Source organism: Falco naumanni, chromosome 13 (genome assembly GCF_017639655.2).
Source record: "Falco naumanni isolate bFalNau1 chromosome 13, bFalNau1.pat, whole genome shotgun sequence".
NCBI lineage: Eukaryota > Metazoa > Chordata > Aves > Falconiformes > Falconidae > Falco > Falco naumanni.
In genome coordinates, this window is record NC_054066.1 from 12,584,951 (window position 1) to 12,605,979 (window position 21,029).

Here is a 21,029-nt window from a genome sequence, read left to right on the forward strand (position 1 = left end):
AACAGAAATGCGATGAGACTGTAAGGAGGAGCTGTCATTAGTATGAACGAGGCTTCCCGGAATGAACCGGCCCCACAGCAGCGCCCCGTCCCTGAGAAGCACACGGCTCCTGCCCCGCTTCCTCTGCCCCCGCCCCGCTGCCCCGCGGGTGGGCGCCCCCCGCCGCTCCCCGCCGCCGCCAGGGGGCGCTGTGCTCGTCCCGCTGCGGCACTGCGGGGCGGGCGGTGCCGCCCGGCCGGGTCGCTGCGGGGCTTCCCGTAGCGCTGTCATCTTCCGTGGCGGCAGAGCCGGCGCATCTTCAGCCTGGTGTTGCCAGGGCTCGGGGCAGCAGCTCGCTGGGGGGGTGACAGGCGGCTGTGGCGTACCAGGCGCTTCGGGCGGGGTCGGGAATAATGGCACTTACATCCGCGCAGGGACCGCGGGTCACGCTGCAGGCAGGCACCTTACGGTTTCTGAACGTGCTGAACTCTTCGGTAACGGCATGCTGTTTTTATTGCTAGCCAAAACCCATCTGAAAACATTGCTACTTCAAATGTAGCACGTCAGACCAACAATATATTTTAATTCCTACATTGATTTACTTATGCTGTTGCCAATTCATTGCAGTGTTGGTAGGCGATGTAAGGCCGTTGTAGGAGGGGTTATGTTTCAACAAATAATTAGTCTATATTCTTGGAATTTTAGAAAAGTTTGTTGCACTCAATAACAGCTGCTTGGTGAGTATCTTCAGTATGCACAGTTTAATGTGCTGTGCAGATCGTTATAAACATCGTATTGTTTCACAAACAATGCATTGATGTCACAGAGAGGCCGAGAGACACACTCAGCAGACTGCTAAGAAGACTGGAATAATGATCTCGTCCTCTGATCCCATTTTGATGACTCTTTGACCCAAAAAGCGGGTAGTGCTTCATAGATGGGTACAGCCGATTGTCCTGGGCCTCCAAGGGCATCACAAATGGCGTGCAGTCAATTTCAGAATCCCTGGTGTTCACATCAGGCTCAGAAAGCTATCCATGGTTTCAGTGTTTATTGAAATAACATCTGATGTCCGTTAGAAAAGGAGGGTTCCTTGCTGCCAGATGCAGTATCCTGAGAGTATATAGTACAGAAAGTATACGGCTGACCTTTGTGTCAAAGTTAAATTACCCTGGTCTTTCTCCTTGCAGTTCTTCTGGGGACACAGAGAAGCTTCTGGGCCTCACCACTGACCTCACCCTTACTTTTTGAGAAAAAATGCTGTGGACTAACTAGTAAGACTACTAAATGATGACGTCTTCATTTTCCATGGTTACAGAAGTCTTACAAAACTGAATCTAATCTTCCTCGGTCAGCAGCCAACTGCAAACCTTCCTTGCCTTCTGCAGAGTTAGCATCGAGTCCCTTGGCCTGATTCTGCCAGAGCGCGCCAGGCAGTTTTAGGTGACTGTTCTCACAGTATCATTTGTCAGAGCCAGGTGTGGACTTACACAGGGTCAGAAGGGGGAACAGCCATCACCCGATGGCCAAGTCATGGTTTCACTCCCAGGGAAAGAAAACGGTTACTAAATCTTCCAAATGTTAAATTATTTTAACTAATTCCACCCTCAGTTTCATTCACCATTTATTTAAGTCCATTTATAAACAGAGGGGGGAAAAAAGGCCTACCCATTGATAAAAGATGTTTTCTGAAATATTTTATTTATAGTAAATAATGGAATAAATTGGAAAGAAGCCTGAGTTCTGTAAATGTGTATACTGACTATGAAAATTGCTGGGAAGTCTTTAGCTGGAGTCGCGTGAAAGACACAGGTTTCATCCCTGCCTGTTACACAGGACCAAGTCCGTGACAAGCTAACCCGTACGGCACTCATCCTGCAATGCACACATCTGGTGCCTAAATGATACAGAGTACTTATATGCTTTTTTTTTTTTTTCTTTATGTTCAGAGAGCTAGATTTGCATTTCAAGTTTTAAGTCTCTTGGTTTGGGGGGTTATTAGTTTTTTAGCATTTTAGAAGTCTTACCATACACCTGCTCAGTTCCTTCTGAACTTCAGGCCTCTTTAAGACGTTTCAAGTGTGACACCTGAAAACTGACATGCCTTGATAGCAGAGCAGTGTGTTGTGTTGTTAAATGTGTCTTGATTTATGCGTTTCTCCATGCAGTTAATAACAACTTCACTTACGGTTTGCCGGAGTGGCCTGCAGCTGCGCCACTGAAATCCGTGGGTGTTTTTTAGCTTTGACACCAGCATGAGCCTGGCTGTGCTCTAACCTAGAGGCTATGCAGCTGGTTTTTACCGTACTTGGCTGGCTATGATAACATCGCATGAGTCAGAACAATGAGGAGGCAGAAGCAAAGCTAAAATTGAAGCTTTGAGGATCTGACTCATTCAGTTTCTGGCACGAGGAGGTGCAAACTGCACTTGCCGAGCTCGCAGTGCACCTAGCAAACCTCAGCCGCAGCGCACCCCAAACGCACTGTGCTGTGGAAAGGCCTGCTCGCTGCCTCGGCGTATACCCGTCGCACGTGCGCATTGTTGCTTCTCATTGCTAATTTAATGTTGCTAGCTGCTTCTTGTAGGATGTTAGCTGAAAGAAGGCTTTGTGTTGTTGCAGTTCTCTCTACGGTTTTGCAGTCTTTGCTCACTGTTGCCCAGAGGACAGCCTGGAGTAACAGTATCCCGATAATCTTCAGCTGGACGATAACTTGACAGATGTAGGGCTCCCATCCTCTCTGCCCTTACCTTTTGATATTGATAGGTGGAATACTCATAATGGCTGTACTACTCATTGTGGTAATAAGCAGCATATTGCCTAGCAGTTTTTTTTCCTCAGAAATAGCAATCAACCTGCTTCTCAGATGTGCTCCATCTGTTCCATCAACCAGAATAATGTTATGACCCCAATTCCATACAATTATATCCAAAAAGAGCCCAAAGCTGGCAAGTGCACTGGCATCTTGCTGAGAGCATGCTGCAGCCCCTTTCAAGTCACAAGCCCTGTCTGAGAAATACCAACAAAACGTAGTGCGTTGTAGTAATGTAAGTCAGAGTCAGCATATACTTACGTGCATGGAGGTAGCCACAAGGTAAGCTCAGCGTGAGGAACCAGCAAAAGGAAATCCTGTCTGCAAATCTGTGGTGGCTAGAGCAAAGGAGGAGCTTTCAAGGGCAAGTCAGAGAAGACGGCAGACATGTTTTACTCAGTGCCCTTGTCATTACGCAAAATATTCTGGTGCAGATACCGCTGCTTGCTGCTGTTTTCTACATTGGACTCTTGCAGCTGGTAGAGAACATGAACAAAGCAAGGCATGCTCCAGCTAACTTTTTAGGACTTTCATAGACATGCACTTTGGGGGAAAGGCTATTGTCATTCCAAAGCTTGGAACCAAAATTCGGATCAAAACTATGGAGGTTTTGTTGTTATTTCCAGTGCCTTTTAAAACACCCTGAGTTGCCTAACACATCTCTACGGGCCTGTCAGATATGATGGGGCTGTCAGGATGAGGAGTGGTTGAAAGGTGAGACACCCTGTAGCTGCCTGGTTTTGTGTAGGTGAAGTCCCCTCTGTACTGCCAGCAGGCAGTGTGGGGTCAGGGCTGTCACAGCTGCTGCCCCTGCTGAAAGGGGACCTCCTCATCACGTAGCAGTGCCACTGCCTGCAGGAAGGATCGCATGGTGTCCTCAGGCGTGGACACTTCGCCATGAGAACCGGCTAAGCAGTTGGTGAATACTGTTTCCTGCACGTCAGATAGGCCTGCCCTTCTTGAGAGGGTGGAGTGCCCTTCTGTTGAGAGCATATTCTTTTTGATTTGCTTTACCAGACCACTTCAGCAGCTAAATATATAGGTGTTAGAAATCTTTTTATTTCTACAGCGACCAAATATCACTTTCAGATTTTCAGTTATTCAGATTATGAAAAATTTGCAAGCACGTTTAGTCAAAATTAGTATGGAGTTTTGAAAGTCAATAGACCTAGCGATTACAAAAGATAGTACAAAATAGGTTAGAGGGGTAATCTCATTTTAATTTCCTTTAAAACTTTCCTAACATATTTATCAGTGTAATGCCCATTAGTGGTGCCTGGAATAATACAACTAACATGTATCATGGTTTTATTATTTTGCTTAAGTCCCAAAACGGAAGAGCTTTACTTCTATAGATAATCTAATTAAAAACTCCAAATGAAATCTGTGATGCTTTTAAAATGAAGCTTTAGCTTCATGTATAAACATTGCTGATGCACAAACATGTTTCATTTCCTATCAAATTCAGTGTTAATGCTTTTTAAGCTTTTGTAATATTGGAAAATCTGCAAGATGAAGACTTTTATTCTATACCAGGAAACTCCTTCAACTATGGCAGAGGGCTACAGAAAATTTCCTAGAAAAAGAGAAATATTCCTAGAATATCTTAGAAAGGTATCGGTGTGGCGTTGAGTGATATGCTACCTAGACCTTACAAGATGTTCCAGAACTGTTGTGGTGAAGCCTGTGAAATGTTAGAGAAACTGCTAAATTAATCTGTTTCTCAGTGTCTGCCAGGATGATCCTAATGCTGCTCTTGGGTTAGTTTTGGTAGTTGAATAGTCTACTAAATGAGGACAGTTCAAAGGTGGCTTAAAACTTCAGCATCTCAAAAATCCTCTTTCCTCAGTGGGACAAGTGAAACCTGTGGAGCTTTGTTTCAGTATTTCTTTACCCTCACGTAATTATGATTAAGCTAATATAGTCCCACTAGTGTAAAGCCAGTCCGATCTAAATAAGAGCCATAGACAGTGATTTCCTTTGTGACAGATGCAAACAAAATCTTCTTTCCATCCCAGTGCCTCAACTCTCCAGTTTCCAGTTAAAATCCCAGGGAAACTCTGATATGCTGTGTCAAAGGCTCTGCCATCCCAGATCGTGCATTTAATCTTGCATTTTTTAAACAACAAAAAAACCCCACCCCACTTTTGCCAAGAGTGACATATATATGATAGGTGAAAATACTCTATGGCCAGATGGGTAGTATAAGAACATGTAGCATGTGAAAGTTTTCTCCCTTTTACCCTTCTGATTCTCTCCCCCATCCCACTGGGGGGAAGCGAGGAAGTGGCTGTGTGGGGCTTAGTTGCTGGCTGGGGCTGAACCACAACAGTTATTTATGCACATATAAAGTTGACTTTCTAGGGCCCCTGACAACCACAGGAGATGGTGGTTTAATTTTAGTGTGTCTATTCTGCATATTCTAGCAAAAACAATAGCAGTTTTCTGCTTATGTAATGCATACTTTCAATGAGTTCATCCTTCTATGCAATAAATGGAAGACAGAGTGCCTACTGTGTGTATAGATGTATTTATATATAGTTACGGCTGAAGTAGCTAAATGCTCCACTTGCTAAACAGATTATACTAGGAGCCCAGAAGGCTGATTTGTGACAATGCAGGGCATTTTAAAAATAGCTCCAGATGCCAGTATTGACACTGTTGAACTGAAGCCGTACAACTGCCCAGAGCCCCAGCAAGAACAGGAGGTGGTCGGTGTGGAGTCATTTGAAGCTTTGGAGCCATAACTCTGAAGTGATGCATTGGTCTTAACAGGCTAACAGGAAGGCATGGCTCTGCTCCCTCTGGGGGAAGCAGGAATCACCGGCCACTGCTTTCCCTTTTGCTTAATAAAAGAAAAGATGTTAATGTTTTCTTTTTTTGTAAAAAGCAAGTACGCATGCAAAGTCTGTCTGATACGTTCCTCAAAATAAACTTCCTACACTCTGTGTTTTCCTAAAAAGTTTTTGCAGCACGTGTAGATTGTTTTAAAGCATGTTTGTCGCTTCTCCCCGTGCTCAAACGCTGCATCTATCTGTGGAGACTGTGTCACTTCCTTGAACCAAGCAGACTCGGTAAGGAGATGCTGGCTATGCCCCATCCATACACTGTCTGTATGCAGAAGTATTCTTGAAGAAGGTAATTGTAGGTGAATTACGTAAAATCTAGCTATACAGTTTGGTCAAGTCAGAGACTATAGGGCTTACTGTTACCTAACAGCCAACCACAGCCTGGTCTTTGTTGTAGTAAAAATTAGGCCACTGTGATCTCAGAAGCAGCCGTATTGGCATGGAAACCTGCTGGTCTGTAGCAAGCCTGTGGCTAGCAGTTGAGCAACAACTAGCCATGAAAAAAATGAAAGACTGCATCAAAGTCATTGCATGACTTTTGAAAACAGGATTTACGCTCTGAAATTACCTAACTGCTTTGGAAATGCTTAAACTGTAGTCTTTGTGTACGCACATACTTTCTTAACTGATGGTCACACGGAAAAAGCTGAGACTACTTAGATAATGTACAGTATCCTCCTTCCATCTGAACTATCTGTTTTTGAGAGCTTGTCACTGTTTTCAAGTACTCAGCCTTTCAGTAATGCATACTTTGGTTAAATGTATGGAGCACCTATTAAAGATGCTTGAAAAAGCCACAAAATAAATTCCAAGTTATCTCAAGGAAACCCAGCATTTAAGATTGCATTTAAAAGATTCTGCATTTAAATAAAATTAATTAAGAAAATATTAGAGGTTGGGGAGGCACTGAAATATCAGAAATAGAGGACACTGAGACAGCTAAACTTCAGTGGAGGATGCAGGCTTACAACAGAATAGTTTCAAAGACTTTGTGCATGTAATATTTATATTTATGTATTTGTAATATGTGGGGCTTTTTTCACTTGGTAAGTAAAGCCAATTGCTAGTGACAATTGGCAAAGCCAACTTGTCTTTAAATGGAAAATAATATCCTGCTGACTAAAGTTTTATCTCAAATACTGTCCAGAACTGTCACCTATTTGGATATTTGAAAGCAAATACTCAGAGCAGATTATGTCATTCTAAGTGCCAGATAGGTACTATCATGAATGTACCTTATTTTTCTAGTAAATCTTGTACTGGTGAAACATTCTAGAGTCATGGTTTTGGTGGCTGAAATACTTTAGCCATTTTGGTTATTGTGTTGCAAGTTTATTTCCCTGCACTACCCATCTGCCAATTGAGGGACCATCAAAAAAGCTCAGTGAGCAGCTTATTGTCTTTGTTCCTTGCTTTGCCTTGTGAAATAGCGTCAAATGAACCAATTTAGCTATCAAAAATGGTGCTTTTTATGATTAGGGTACTTTTAATTTCCATACTCTCTATATTCATCTTTCTGCTAAATGGCCATCAAAAGGAGACAGTTAAGGATGTGCTTTACAGGTCCTGGTGTGATATTCTTCCAACCATGAAAACCAATATATTACGTGTAAAGCTTACAGTAAAATCCGCTAACAAATGTGTGCAGAAAAGCTCTCTTACTGTGAATAGCTGTTAATTGTGATTGTGGTTGTGGGGAATCAAGCTCACTGTACAAATTATGATACCTTTGGGGTTTTTGTTGTGTGGGTGGCTTTTTTTTTTACAGGACCTGGGAGATGGCTTTAAAGATCATGAACCATGTTCAGTAATTCATCAAAAGGAAAATATTCAGTATCACTACATATTGAAAAAATAGTAAAAAACATCCCTCCATACAGTTGATTTCATTTTTGTTACTAGGTTCCTAATACCAAAGATAGTTTCAAAATGCTTTCAAAGGAAGAAATTCAGTATTTCCTCCTACACTAACATCTCCTGGGTTGTTCCCTCTTCTGTGCTCTTGGTGCTGTTATACAGCTCAAGTACTTCATGTGAGAACTCCATAATTTGCAATCAGGATAATCTTTGGAGTACAAGGAGCAAGTGGTAGAAGAACTGTAGAAGAATGAAGGCAGTGGGTTAATTAACATTGATATTATGCAGTTGTGGGCTTGCTTCAGGGCCAGTGGGTTGATTGATGTGAACGATGTGCAGCTGTAGCTCGTTCCCCCTAAGTAGTTAAATAGCACTGACGGTGGGAGAGGTGGTTGGTTGGGGAGCAGTGTGGGATGGCCTGGTGAGGATAAAGAAGCAGCACAGACAGTAGATGAACTGTTGAAACCTGGTGGGAATTGGTGGCTGTGCCGGGGCAAGGCGCAGGAACTACTTATTGAAGTTAACCTGGTATGGGGTGGTAAAAGCCTTGTTGCAGCCAGCTAGATTTAATAGTGCTGCAGCAAAGAGCTTTTACTTTGATGGCACTTAACCAGTGCCTTACTGTGTGTGCTGGCCTTTGCGATGTTGGCCACTGGTGCACAGCAAGTCATCATTTGTGCTTGGATTGTAACAAGTCTTAAAGCTATTTGCCTGTTACTAATAGAAGGCATAAAAGAAAGACCAGAAGATATTTTCAAACAGAACCTCCTTGGCCAACTGTGCTTGGAGCTACTTTTGTCAGAACAGCTGGAATTATTTCAATTGTAGTTCTTGTAATCATCATTGTAATTAGCTGTTGCCTCTTCTGCAGAGAAGGTAAACAGGCTGGCCATTTAAATAGCTCAAATAAAAAGGCCAGAAAAACTATCATTATTCATGGACTGCAAATGAGTTTATATCTTTTGCTACTTCTGATAACAGCTGTTGGAAGACACCCTGATAATACTATTTTACATTTATCAGACTTTCCTGTTTTGCTGTTTGCACTATGCCTTCAACCCGTGGTTTATGGTTAGTGAGAGAAAAAGCTGCAAACCGAGCTATTCAACAGGCAAGGGCTTGGTGCACTTAGCACATGGCTAACAGTAATCACATAGTAGCTATTTACTGAGTTAGGTGACTGAACCTAGGTGTAAAACTGTAGCTCTTCTACCTTCTAAGAAAGTACAATCATCAGCACTGTAAAACAAAGAAAGCCTTAGATACTCCTGCACAAAGTATTTTTATGGCACTGGCTGGAACTTAAAGGAAGTCACAAAATGTTTGACTAAAACAATTTGAATATCCTCAATATTATGGCCACACTATATGAAGCTTACTGTGAAACAAGATCAAGCAGAAGAACGAGTATCAGTTGGCGTATGAAAATACTACAGGTTTGCTAAAGGAGATCTAAACCCGGGATTATTTTGAAAGAACTAAAAGCCTGCTTTCACTGGGCTATAGTGAGAGTGATGATTATAGAGAATACAGTGGAATCCAGCTGCTGGTAACTATTGTTAGACAGGAAAATAAAAGCAATTAAGAAAGCTGGGATCGCAGCCTTTCCAAATGCAAAATCAACTTCCAGAATCAAATATCAGAATTGTTTTTAATATTTGACAATATGTACACTATTTTGTCTTTAGTGATTATATTTAGAAGAATTAAATATTTTAAGATTTTAATCAACTATCTTTTTTGTGAATTTGTCCCGTTTACTGTTGAATTCTGAAATATTTAACAATAAGGAATATGCATTCTTTTTATTTATTTACTGTTTTAAAGCAATTAGTTGATTTAACAAGTCTGATACATTGTTCTTGCAGGACCTCTGAAGCTGCTGTACTTGAGGGAAGGACATGCCTATTTTTTACCTCTTGCTTCTGCACATTGACTGTATCCCCTGAAAAGTATAGAGATTGCCTTGTGGAGTAAGGTAAAGCTAGTAAAATTTGGGGGGTTTTATTGTTAGAGATGCTATCTAGACATAGAAATTTGAAAAACTAGACTTATTTTTTGTTGAAAATTTTTCTGGCATTGCCAACCACTAGAGACCCATTTATGAGCACGTACACCTGAAAATGAATTGTCAGCTTTCAAATGACTATAAAGCTAAAAGAAAGTGGATCTGGTGTTCACTTGCCTTTTAACATTTAACCTTTTAGGGTATGCTTGCTTTTGCCTTTGATATACACCTGTGAAACTAAAATTACTTAAACAAATTTTAAAATAAAAGCTAATATTCCTCCTAAAAATAGGATTCCAGAATCCTATCCCATTATGCTGGGAAGAGGAAAAAAAAGTTATGCTGTACTTCAGGCTAAAATTTCAGTAACTGCTGCATTACTGCATGATTCACTACATATTTATAAGCTTAACTTGTGACATTTAAATCTGAAAGCAGTGGCCTTGTGTATGTGATCTTTCTTTTGCAGATCTAACAAGCAGATGAAAAAGAGAAGACGACAGCTGCTTATTTAGCAGTGAGTTTAGATGAACCAGTGAGGTCCTCCACGGAAACCTAAAGTACAAAAAAAAAAAAAAAAAAAAGGAAGTAGGAGCCCAACCTCTTGCCAATTTCTTCCGTGATCAGGCAGCAGATAAACTGTTTTCAGCTTGGCATTTATTTCAGCTTAATATCATCATAAGTACGGCACAATTTGCGTAAGAACTGAAAACTAAAGCCAGCTGATAATGAGCTCTACTTGGCCACTTGGGATGAGCCCTGAATTTAAGGTATGATGAGGAAACAAGTTTCCTGCCTCAGTGTAGCGTAAAAAGAGAAAATGCTATCCAGATAATGACTGGGGGGGGGAAGGGGGGGGGGGGGCGGGGAAATGGCCTGAGATGAGTGTGTAAGCTGAGCCCTGCTTGGAGGCTAGTGCAGCCTGGTGCCGCTCACTAGTGCTCTGGCACAGCCACCCCACGGGGCCATGGGCTGCGCTGCTCTGTGGAGCCTTCAGACTCCCGTGGGTCTGCACTTTCCCGAGTGCTTGTTTAAACCTGGAGTTCAGTGAAGGAAACGTCACAGGATGTCAGAAACAACATGGGAACTCTGAAGCATACATTCATACCTACTAACCGTGTCTTCCAGAGAGGTACACATTTCAGCATCACTGGAATGCTATGGGAAAAGATGAAAACAAACCGTATTATGATACCATAGGTCTATATTAGCAATGGAAGTTAAAAATCATGTCAGATAAATACTAGAAAATAAAACAACAAAGATGTGGGGTTTAATTACTTGTGTTCTTTTTTACCGTGAGTAAACTGAAATCCTGCTGGTTTTATTGTTTCATCCTGTTATGCACAGTGTTAAGACAGGAGAGGAGAGAGAAGGCGAGAAGAGTCCTGCTACAGGGAGGTGGGGAAAGTCCAAGCCGATAGATGGAAAAAAGTGCTGTCTGAAGACCGGAATAACACAGTATGAAGCACTCTGTTCTGAGTATCACTTAACTGCATTGCAAATAAAGTACCAGATTTAGTATAACCGCAGATTGAAACCTGAATAGTGGTGGAAACTCTCATCTCTACAGAATTTTGGTAACACGAGTAATGGAGGGGGTCTCTCTTCAGAGTGTCACGTTCACAAGTGCTTGTTGCCCTGGCAAAGAGTCTTTTATGTCCTAAATACCATGAAGCAGTTCTCAGCTTTCCCTTTCTATGGTTTCTTTGGGGTTATAGCCATAGGGACAGATGGTCTTAAGATCAGTCACCAGTGCAGATTTATGGTGGCTGTTATAACCGTAGTAATTTCAGTATCTTTTAAAGGCAGAGTTTACAGTTAAATTAAATCCCAGTTGATAAATGTTTAGGTAATGTCAGATTTTTTGCCTGTTTAATCATTAGTAAGGTGATTATAGACCACAATCTAAGGCAGCCACAGACCCTTTCAAAAAATATGCTTGGCAAGTTAAATTTAACAAGATGCTAAACATTCCAGGAGCATCAAATCCTTTTTTCCGATAGAGCTTCTCCTAATGAAAGTAAGGGGTAATGCCAGTGGAATTTTTGTCAAGCAGGCGAAAGCTAATGAGGGATGTAACTAATTTCTGACTTTCCCTTTATCCCATATGAGAGCTCTGAAATTTCTGCTTTTGCTTTGTGGTGGTTTTATGCTTCTGCTATTTTATCCCTGCTCTTCCCCTGCATCTGTCTGGATGTCTGTCCATTTTATAGCAGCAGAGAAGCTCAGCCAGCGGAAGCAGCCATCCCGCCTTCCCGCGGTGAGCGACTGCAGGCTCGACATGGCTGACAGCTATAGACCACGTAGGAAGAACAGGCTGTGACCGATTGTCCTCGTTCTGATCCTTTTCCCTTCAGTGGGTTATGGTAGTTATTGCTGGCTATGGTATTCACATCTTCTCCATTGTAATGGAGAGGATATCTTCTGCTGATTTATACAGAAGATGTCAGAGTGATCCAGAACCCAGTCTGTCGGTGGGTTACCCTTTTGGAGAATGTAGCTGGAAACACCTTGGAGTGCACCTTTGAGCTTGCCTTCACTACAAATACTCTACTGTCCTGTAGAGGTTTCTAACAGTAGTGCCAGGAAGTGCGCTCAGAGTGGTTTTGCCCACATGCAGAGCTAACTTAGGAGATTTAGATGCTGATTGAAAACAGTCCTTGGGTCTAAATAGGGTGGAGGCTAGAGCGCAGTTTAATAGACCAGCAAATATGTTTTCCGCAGGAGCTGACATTTGCTGGCAGTAACTGCAGTCATGGAATTGGTCTTCCAAATTATAGATATTTCAGGAAAAAGCATGTTTTTATATATATATTTACCTTTTAGTGTTTCAACTCTGAAACAAAGCTGGCATCATGTATATCATGAGTATTCTTTCTGTGTCTTCAAATCAAAAGGTGATAGGTTTTGGTGATACATCTCATGCTCTGCATTCACAAGCACAGTGAGCAGTGAGGTCTTTGACAGCAAAGCAGTGTGGTTTTTCAGTGCATTTTTCATTGATAACAGAGATCCTGGCAATCAAGTTACGCCCATACAGGTATATGTTCAGCCTGGCTTCCTAGACCTAGAGCTTCAGCAGCACTTATAGTAGGACCATATTGACTTCACTGAATTTGCAGTGATGTAACAGATTGAAATTCAGCTTGAGAAAGAAGGAAATAGATTCTCACTGAGTAAAGAGAAGTTGAACTTAAATGATTTTACAAAACAGATTCACTCGCAGTGTTAGATGTTTCCAACCAAACTGGTTAGCACATTGTTGGCAAAAGATTTTGTGAGCATGTTTTGCTTGGATTGTTCTGCTTTGTCAGTGTGGTTTGGAACACAAAGGCTATTGTGTAAAAAAACATGAATGTTAATTTGCATTCCATTGCTGGATTATTACACAGGGTGTGGAAAGAAAAACCAAGCTCTGATTTAAAAAAAAACCCGAAACATTGTTTCCTTTTCCCTTTCTTCTTCCTCGTGCCTGGTTCTCCTTTAATGTTTCTTCTCCAGACCATGCTCTTTGAGACAATGAGTGTTCTCTAGCATTTTTAGGCAAATGTAAGTACATCTGCAGCTGTGTCTGTAGAATAGCATAGCGTGTTCCAGTTGGAAGGGACCTACAACAGTCATCTAGTCCAGCTGCCTGTAGATCATCCAGCAGACTACATAAATAGAAACATAAACTTAATTTATAGAATCTATTCTATAATGATGTCTGTGAGCAGTGACACTTGCAATATACCTGCTCTGAAATTAGGAGGTAATTGCAGTATGAAAATCCATATCCGAGCTATTCCAGAAAACTCTGGGTGTAGTTTCAGAAGTGGCATAGACCCTGCTCTGACCACATAGCCACCACGTCTGCCACCATCCATTGCTTCTCAACGCCAAGCCACACGCTCCAGCTGCCTCCATAGCCCCGGTCCTAGTGTTCATACAGCAGTGTGGTGAGATGGATAAGCTCACTGATATAACCAGAAATAACCTCAGCAAAAGAAGGTGAGTTTTTGGTTGAAGCAAGCTGGTCTGACTCAACATGTGGCTTCACAAGCACTAAAGCTAGCATAAGGAGGGTGGGAGGAACAGGACACGGGAAAGAGTAAGGACTGCAAGGACCCAGGAGGCACTAATAAGCCTTTACTGGTCTCACCTACGGCCTTCCCCCGCCCTCTGACCATGGGCCCAGGAGCTGTATTCAGGCTCAGGTGTACATACTCCTGCTACAGCTATACCTGTGCCTGCCTATAAGACCTGGGTGGTTGTGAACTGTCAGACCTGTGGACTGACCTCCCAGCCTGAACTGGCTCTCCTGTTGCTATGGTTCTGCCCAGTGATCGTAAGGCTGGGCCTCATCCTGGCTGGTAGACTGGCCTCCTAGCTGGATCCCAGCCCTGCTTGGGCACCACGGGCCTGCCTGGCAGTGACAGGGCTGTGCCTGACCCTGACCTGCAGATTGACTTCTCAGCCTGACCTTGGACCTGCCTCATTGCTGTGAACTGGCCTGATGACCTGCTTTGACCCTGGCTGCTACCCCAAGCCTGCGCTGCTCCCTTATTTTAGGCCAATAGGTGCCTGGTGAGACTTCTCTGCATGTTGTGACAGATCTCCCTGTCCCCTATGGAGCAGCCAGCCCTGGCTGCCTGTGGTGATGCATCTCGCCACCTCCCCTGGGCCACTCCACGACCTCAGGAATTCCCACTGGGCCTTGGTCTCTGTGCAATGAGCTGGGCAGCTGAGCATCCCTTGACTGTACCAGCAGCTCCTGAGTGGCTGAGGTGGGGAACGGCACCGACGGTACCAGAAACATCCCTTATCTGAATCATAACATCCCCTGACAGCCTTGGAACACTCCTTATCTGAACCTGAGTGGTATGGTACCACTGGCACTGGAATTCTGAAAATTCCAGTAATTACTGACTGGGATTGTGGCCAGGACGGAAATTCACTGTTAACTAAAGCCAGTCATCCCCGATCCTATAAACAACAGTCCTAAGTGAAGCTCTTGTGAGCTCTGCTGTGAGCAGCATCTCCCTCGGAGCAGGATGCCTCCCACAGCTCGCAGCCTCCCCAGGGTTGCCAAGTTTGGAGGAGCGTCGCTGAAAGCTGGCGCCGGAGCCTGGACTGACACCCACGCTCCTCGAGGCTCAGCCCGTTGCCCATTGAGAAATGCCAAGGCATCAGATGTGAATGTTTCACTGAACACAAGGGAGGCTCTTTTAACAGGTATGCCTTTATATGTCTATATGCATATATAGATCTGTGTCTTTGTGCATGTGTGTGGGAATTGATTTAGGTACCACATAACAAGTGTAGAATGAATGTGACCATCTCAGGTCCGTAATTCAGTTACTGTTGTGATTGTATTAAGTCCTATTGATCCATTTGTACAGGATAAATTAGTCATCGACTAATTTTTGCTGCTAAAATCCCATGATCAGCCTTAAACTGTGGATAAACTGTAGACATCCTTCAGATCTAAAGTGTTGGCCAAGTCTGAGAGTAGGACTGGATCTGGCTGCACCTAAACTCTACGCAGCGTTTAGCAAGCAAGGGGCTCCACTCTGAGCCTCGTGACTTGACAGAAGGGTCTCCTTTACCCTGTTATGCCTTTAGTCTCTGTGCAAATCATTGCAGCTTAATTTTGATTCTTCTTTGTGTGATTAATCTATGTAGTAAGTGATAGAGTGAACCTTGGCATCAGAGTTTGTGAAGTCATACTCCCACAAATTCATATTGAAGCTGTTTTGCTAATACTGTTGATGGTGATTCTTTAAGTGGCGTAAACCACTCACTTGTGACACTTCTCCCTGACAAGGACCTGGCACTGGTAGCAGTATGGTCTCTGACTGGCTCCTACCAGTCTAAACTAATTACAAGACTGTGTTAAGAGGTGGAAGTAACAATGAAGATGATGTTAGTTCTTCCAGGAGCTGCTTCCCAAAAGAAGCATTCCTGCTTCTTGCCCAACCACAGGTACTTGTTCCCACCCCTCTTCCTTGTGCCAGCAGTTGTGTGTGCAGCAAGGCAGTGAACCAGAACAAACCAAAGTAATGAAGGTGGCTTTTGAAGAAAACAAGGCATGGATTTGACTTGGGGCAGGAACAAGCACCCTATATCAAGAAGAGTGACTGACACAGCTTCAGCCGCAAGTGTTTGTGGAAGTCTGGCTGAAAGATCACCAAGGTAGGGGGTTTACTGTGATCACACCAGGTCTGTCTGGGATCCGGGGAATCTGCGTGGATGCAGCCACGATGTCTGCTTCTTTAATGTCATAAATAACACGATTAAGACAGATGATTGATTCAGGCCTAATGACCATGATTTAAAATACCCTCCAGTTTTAGACTGGCACCTGAGTAAAGCAACACGACCAGTAAGAAGTTCTTGGTGCTTACAAACCATCCTGCAAAGGTCCAGTGAGAACTATAAAATAAAAGAACAAATGAAAGAAACTTAGCCTGCTGTTAGTCCACAGCAATGCTATTTCCTTATCTGGTGAGCATTTCCTCAGAGTAGTTATATCATGGTTTTGGAAGCCTTTCATAATGTTCATATCTGACATCCCACTTCCACTTGTCTAACAACAATTCTTCTTGGTTTGGATAACCCACTTGTGCACACGGTTCCGAGTTCTGTTCCTGAACAGAACTGTTCACTTAACCTCTCTCTGTCTTTTTCTCTTTCCATCCATAAAATTAACATAATAATGCTAATTTGTCACAGGCTATAGTTAGGCTCAATTAATGTTTGTAATGATCTCTGAGATTGTTGGATAAAACATGCTGTAAAAGTGTATTATTATTGTTAATAGAGCCTTTTGTACAACTGCACTCTTAAAGCACTACCATTGCTCACTAGCTTTAGTCCTAAAAATTCACTGACATTAAGGACTTAATGGGATATAACTTTCTGTTAGTGTGTCCATTTCTTTTCTTGACTCGTTCATACCATCAGAACAGTTTCAGTTCTGAAACGTGGAAGAGCTGCAGGGTTTGTGCGAAGAGGAATGATGTGATTTCAAAAGTGATCTAGAACTGAAAGCTCTTTAAAGAGGGCCTCATTTACATTGACCTCAGTCCTGGCTGAACGGGTTCAGACTTTAGAGAGCTGCGATCTGTAGAACAGCTTTCTTAATACGAGGTACCTCTCTCTTTGAGAATATAAATAGTCCTTAACCGTGGAAATGACGGCAGTGTAAGAGAGTGGTAGTAGACAAATCTCAATCTGTACCATTGAAGGAAAAGATCAGTGGTCTGGGGTTCATAGTTAATGGGTTTTGGTTACATATACCAGGTTAACAGTCGGAAGACGAAGGCTTAGAACTCCCCTCCTACTTGCCAGGAGCAGATGAACAACAAAGGAACAAGCTTCACAGCTGGACCGGTTGGGACAAATGGTTTGAGCAGATCTGCTGGCCTCAAAGAGCAGCCCACACTCAAGCTGAGCTTGAGCAAGCAAGCTTGAAAGGGAATTTTTGTTGCTTTGGTTTTACATTTGTTAGACTGTCTGGAGCTGTGAGCCAGTCATCTATACACATGGCTTTTAGGAAGTGAGATTTCCCTGTCCTAGTATGTAACATTTGATTTTATCAAATGCTAAACAGTTTTCTTGGAACTTCCAAAATATTATCTCTTCTGCTGACATACTTCAGCTTCCCACCCCTGCTTGTTCTGGTACTTCTATTATTCAAAATAAATTCCTTACTATTTTAAGTAACAAGAAATGTGTGTTATTTTCACTCTGTCTGTTCTTCAAAATAGCTGAACAGTCCCTACTCAAACTTTGTGGAAAAAAAATCAATAATTGAGAGCGGCCATGTCCACAAAACTGAACCTGCTTAAAGTCATAGGTTTCAAAAGTTATTTTAATCAGGAGTTTATAAAAGGAAATTTTCTGCTGATTTGAAGATGTAAAATGGCTGAAATTGCTTTTGCAATGAATAGATTTTATGTTGACTGTTCTGAGAAACTTCCTTTTTTTTCAATCTAATTCTTATTGCCCTCCTGTCTACTGTCTAGTATTAATGAGAATGATTTGGCTAAAATGTCTGTATCTCTCGCCAGGGTTTTATAAGACTAAGCGAAGCCTCTTTCCATATCAAATCTTTGGGTCTGTTACTCCCCAAATAAAAAGTCTGCCCCTTAAAACGGGAGGAAAAGAAACAGGTGATGTGAACATGGAAGTGCTGATCAACACAAGGGAAGCACAGGAAAAATGTAGGTATGGGTGTCAAGGAAATTGTGCCATTTAGCACAGAGAAAACTAAAATGGGTAAGGGAGTAAAAATACAATACCTAAATTCACTAATCACATAAATTAGCCAGGAGTGATAGGATACAGAAACTTGAAACCTTTAGCATAGTGTCTGGCAGCAGTTAGAAAGCAAATAGGGCCTTAGGAGGTACAATTAGAGGGAGAGACCATGCTCATCAGTAATTAAAGCACTATTCAGAGAAAAAGCAAGACAAAGCCACTTGCTATTGCTAACTAATTTGAGTGTCATGTTACACAGAAAATACGGAAATACAACCTGTAAAGGTGAGTGCAAATATCTATAAAGGCATCAGAGTCTTCAGATTCTATGGATAGATTTACAGTTCTTAAAGAAATTCTCTTTGCCATTTGTTTACAGTGAATCCCAGGTGTTCTAATCGTTAAAGATTTTATAGTTTATAGAATACTAGACTGTAAGTGGCTGTTAGAAGTATTTCACAGAAAAAAGCACGTACAGCACCTCAATATATCTTAATACATGACTTATCTGTGATCAGTTTAGGTAAGCCCATGCTTTTCCATAATGCTGATTCATAACGCTGATACAATGCTGTGTATTTTGTAGAGTATTGGTATTTGCCTTTTATTACAGGAATGGCCTTTAAAAGCTGCTCCGCTTTTAATTCAGTAGTGCTGAAAAGCATCCCCATCTAGGAGGAACAGCAGGAGTTTGAACTTGCATCTCAGGCCACTTAAATATGATTTTTGATGGCCTGTTTATGTGAGTGTGGCAATTAAGAATGAAGGCGTGTAAATCATGTATAGGAATAACTAAGAACGATGGTTTTATGTCTCAGCAAATAATGGAAGAATTTGTTTAGCCATACAGAGACACAGAAGGAATTGTGGCAAAGCTTAGGGAAACTATCAGCCCTCAGCTGATTTAGTCTGTCTCCTTGGGGCAACTTGAGCTACATGTGTACACAAATGGAAGTCCAGGGCATGTTAGCTGGGTTAGGTATAAAAGTACTTTGGGTCTAGAAAGGCAAGCTGTTTAGGTTCTATCATCAGTCCATTTCCTCCTTTCCCTCCACCTTGTTTTCTACAGCCCAACAACAACTTGTTGAGGCTTCCATACTGCAAAAAGTATCTTCTAAGTCTTTTAGTAAGCAGTAGGATTTTGGATAGAAGGCATCTGACAGGCAAATTCATTGCTAGCCTGAATGTCTGGGTATACAGATGCTTTCCTGTACGTGAGTGTTAAGTCAGAGAATTTAGTTCATTATCAAGGGTGTGTTCTTTCTTTTCCAAAAAAACTAATTTTAAACTGAATATTCATCAACAATATGTTTTTTTTGCAATGGCACATGTGGAATGAACAGACAAATATAATTGATGCAGCTAAATTCAGAGGCTGAAACAGTCATTCCAAGAGCAGGTTTGTTGAAAGGCTGTAGCCGATTCTGGTATGCACTTTTGGAAACACCCACCCTGGATTCCCAGCTGTGCTTCATGTCCCCTTGTCATTGCTTTGCAGGGGTGGTATCACAGAACAGTTGACTACAGTTTCTTGAGGGCTGGGATTGATTCTATCCTTTGTTTTCTGTACGTTGCTTGTTTACTTGACAAACAATTAAAAAACCCCAAACCACTGCGTACCGAGGTGGGAATGAACCCAAGTGTACGTATGTCTGTTCATTCATTTACATATTATTAAGCATATCTCCCACATCCAGTGTGTCCTCTATAGCTAGAGGGTCAATTTATTCACTTGGTCTAGCTTGGGCCTGTGCTGAATAAAGATGGAAGTGAGCTGATGCATATAAAACTGAAAGTGTTTGCACTTTGTTCTCAAAGTCTGCTAGTCCTCTTCCAGATATTTACCGCTACAAGGCCAGTTGTTGGCAGAGTTCCCAGTCTACCAGACTGCCCCCGTGTATTTCCTTCTTAGGATGACATGGCAATATTTTCAGCAGTACAGTTTTAGGGCCTTTATGTGAATCTTTCTTTCCACACCCTATCACCCTTTGCTTCTGCTCTTCAAATGATCAGTTTGGAGGACTAGGACTTTGCCTCTAAGAAACCATATACCACAAGGTGGAGGCTGCAATACAAAGTGACGCTGGGATTCCTCATTCCTCACCAGTTTTGATAAGCTATAGTATGTGGAGGAGAGATTAGATGTTGCCCTCGAGTGGTGATAAATAGAGGAAGAGGAAGCATGTTTACAAGTAGGAAGCTTGAAAGTGGGAAAGGTTAGAGCACAAATGGCCTGTGAGATCCAGAGAGGATACCTGAAATAGCCTCACTTTAAGCTGATTGAATAAAGAACTGACACAAGCTCATGGGCTGAGATAGTCCTGACCCAGCAGGGGCAGGAATTCTGAAGTCAAGAATCAAGAGAGCCACTGCCTGGGGCCTACAACAGTTTTGGTTCAAATCAGATTACAGCTTAAACCCCAAGTTTCTGACTGAGAAATAACATATGATAGGAATACATCTCTACCATGAAAATTTGGGCCTACTTTGTGCAACCTACAAGGGCATTTTTTAAAAATTTTCTTACCGTGCCACATGACGTGCAGCTGTAGAAGGGCCTAGAATCTGTTTTCTGAACTGAAATTACGTCGAGTCTGAAGTAAAATCCTCGCAACTCTATGCCTGGAAAATTATAACTAAGCACTGAAAACGGCCCATTAAAGCAGGAGGTATGCATGAAGGTTTAGGCAAGCTTACTCCCCTGTTCACTGCGAGGTGTTTATTCCTCTACTGTGTTCACTGCCAGCAGGCTTTTAGTATTTCCTAAACCCCAAACACCTTGCTGTGTCTCTCCCAGAATAGTACTTCCCTGGGAAAATGAGAATGCTGACCTCAAGAATGCAGGAACAGATACATTTGTTGTGAGCCTCCGCTGAAATCTGTCTTTTGCTGAAAATCTTTGTCTTTAAAGAAACCTTTGGCTCTGAAATTGTAGTATCATGCTTCCTCATAAACCTAACAGACTGCTATTTCTTGAAATCCATAGGAGCTTTGCCATGGTTTTAAACAGGGCATTAGTATCTTGATATATACATTTGCCTAAGAGATGAATGTTAAAAATCCCTCCCAATTAATCTGCATTTAACATTCTTGATGTAAAGTTGATACACGGCGGCGTGTTTATAATCAGACAGCTCTTAGTTTTAAAAGCTCAAAACAAACCAAAAAAATCCAAATACAGCGTTGCTAAAATTCTAACTTATTTTGTAATCGTGTATTGCAGTAGCAGTTGTTTTTGCTGGTCTGGTCTGCCTTTCTGCTGGCTGGGATCCCTTTCT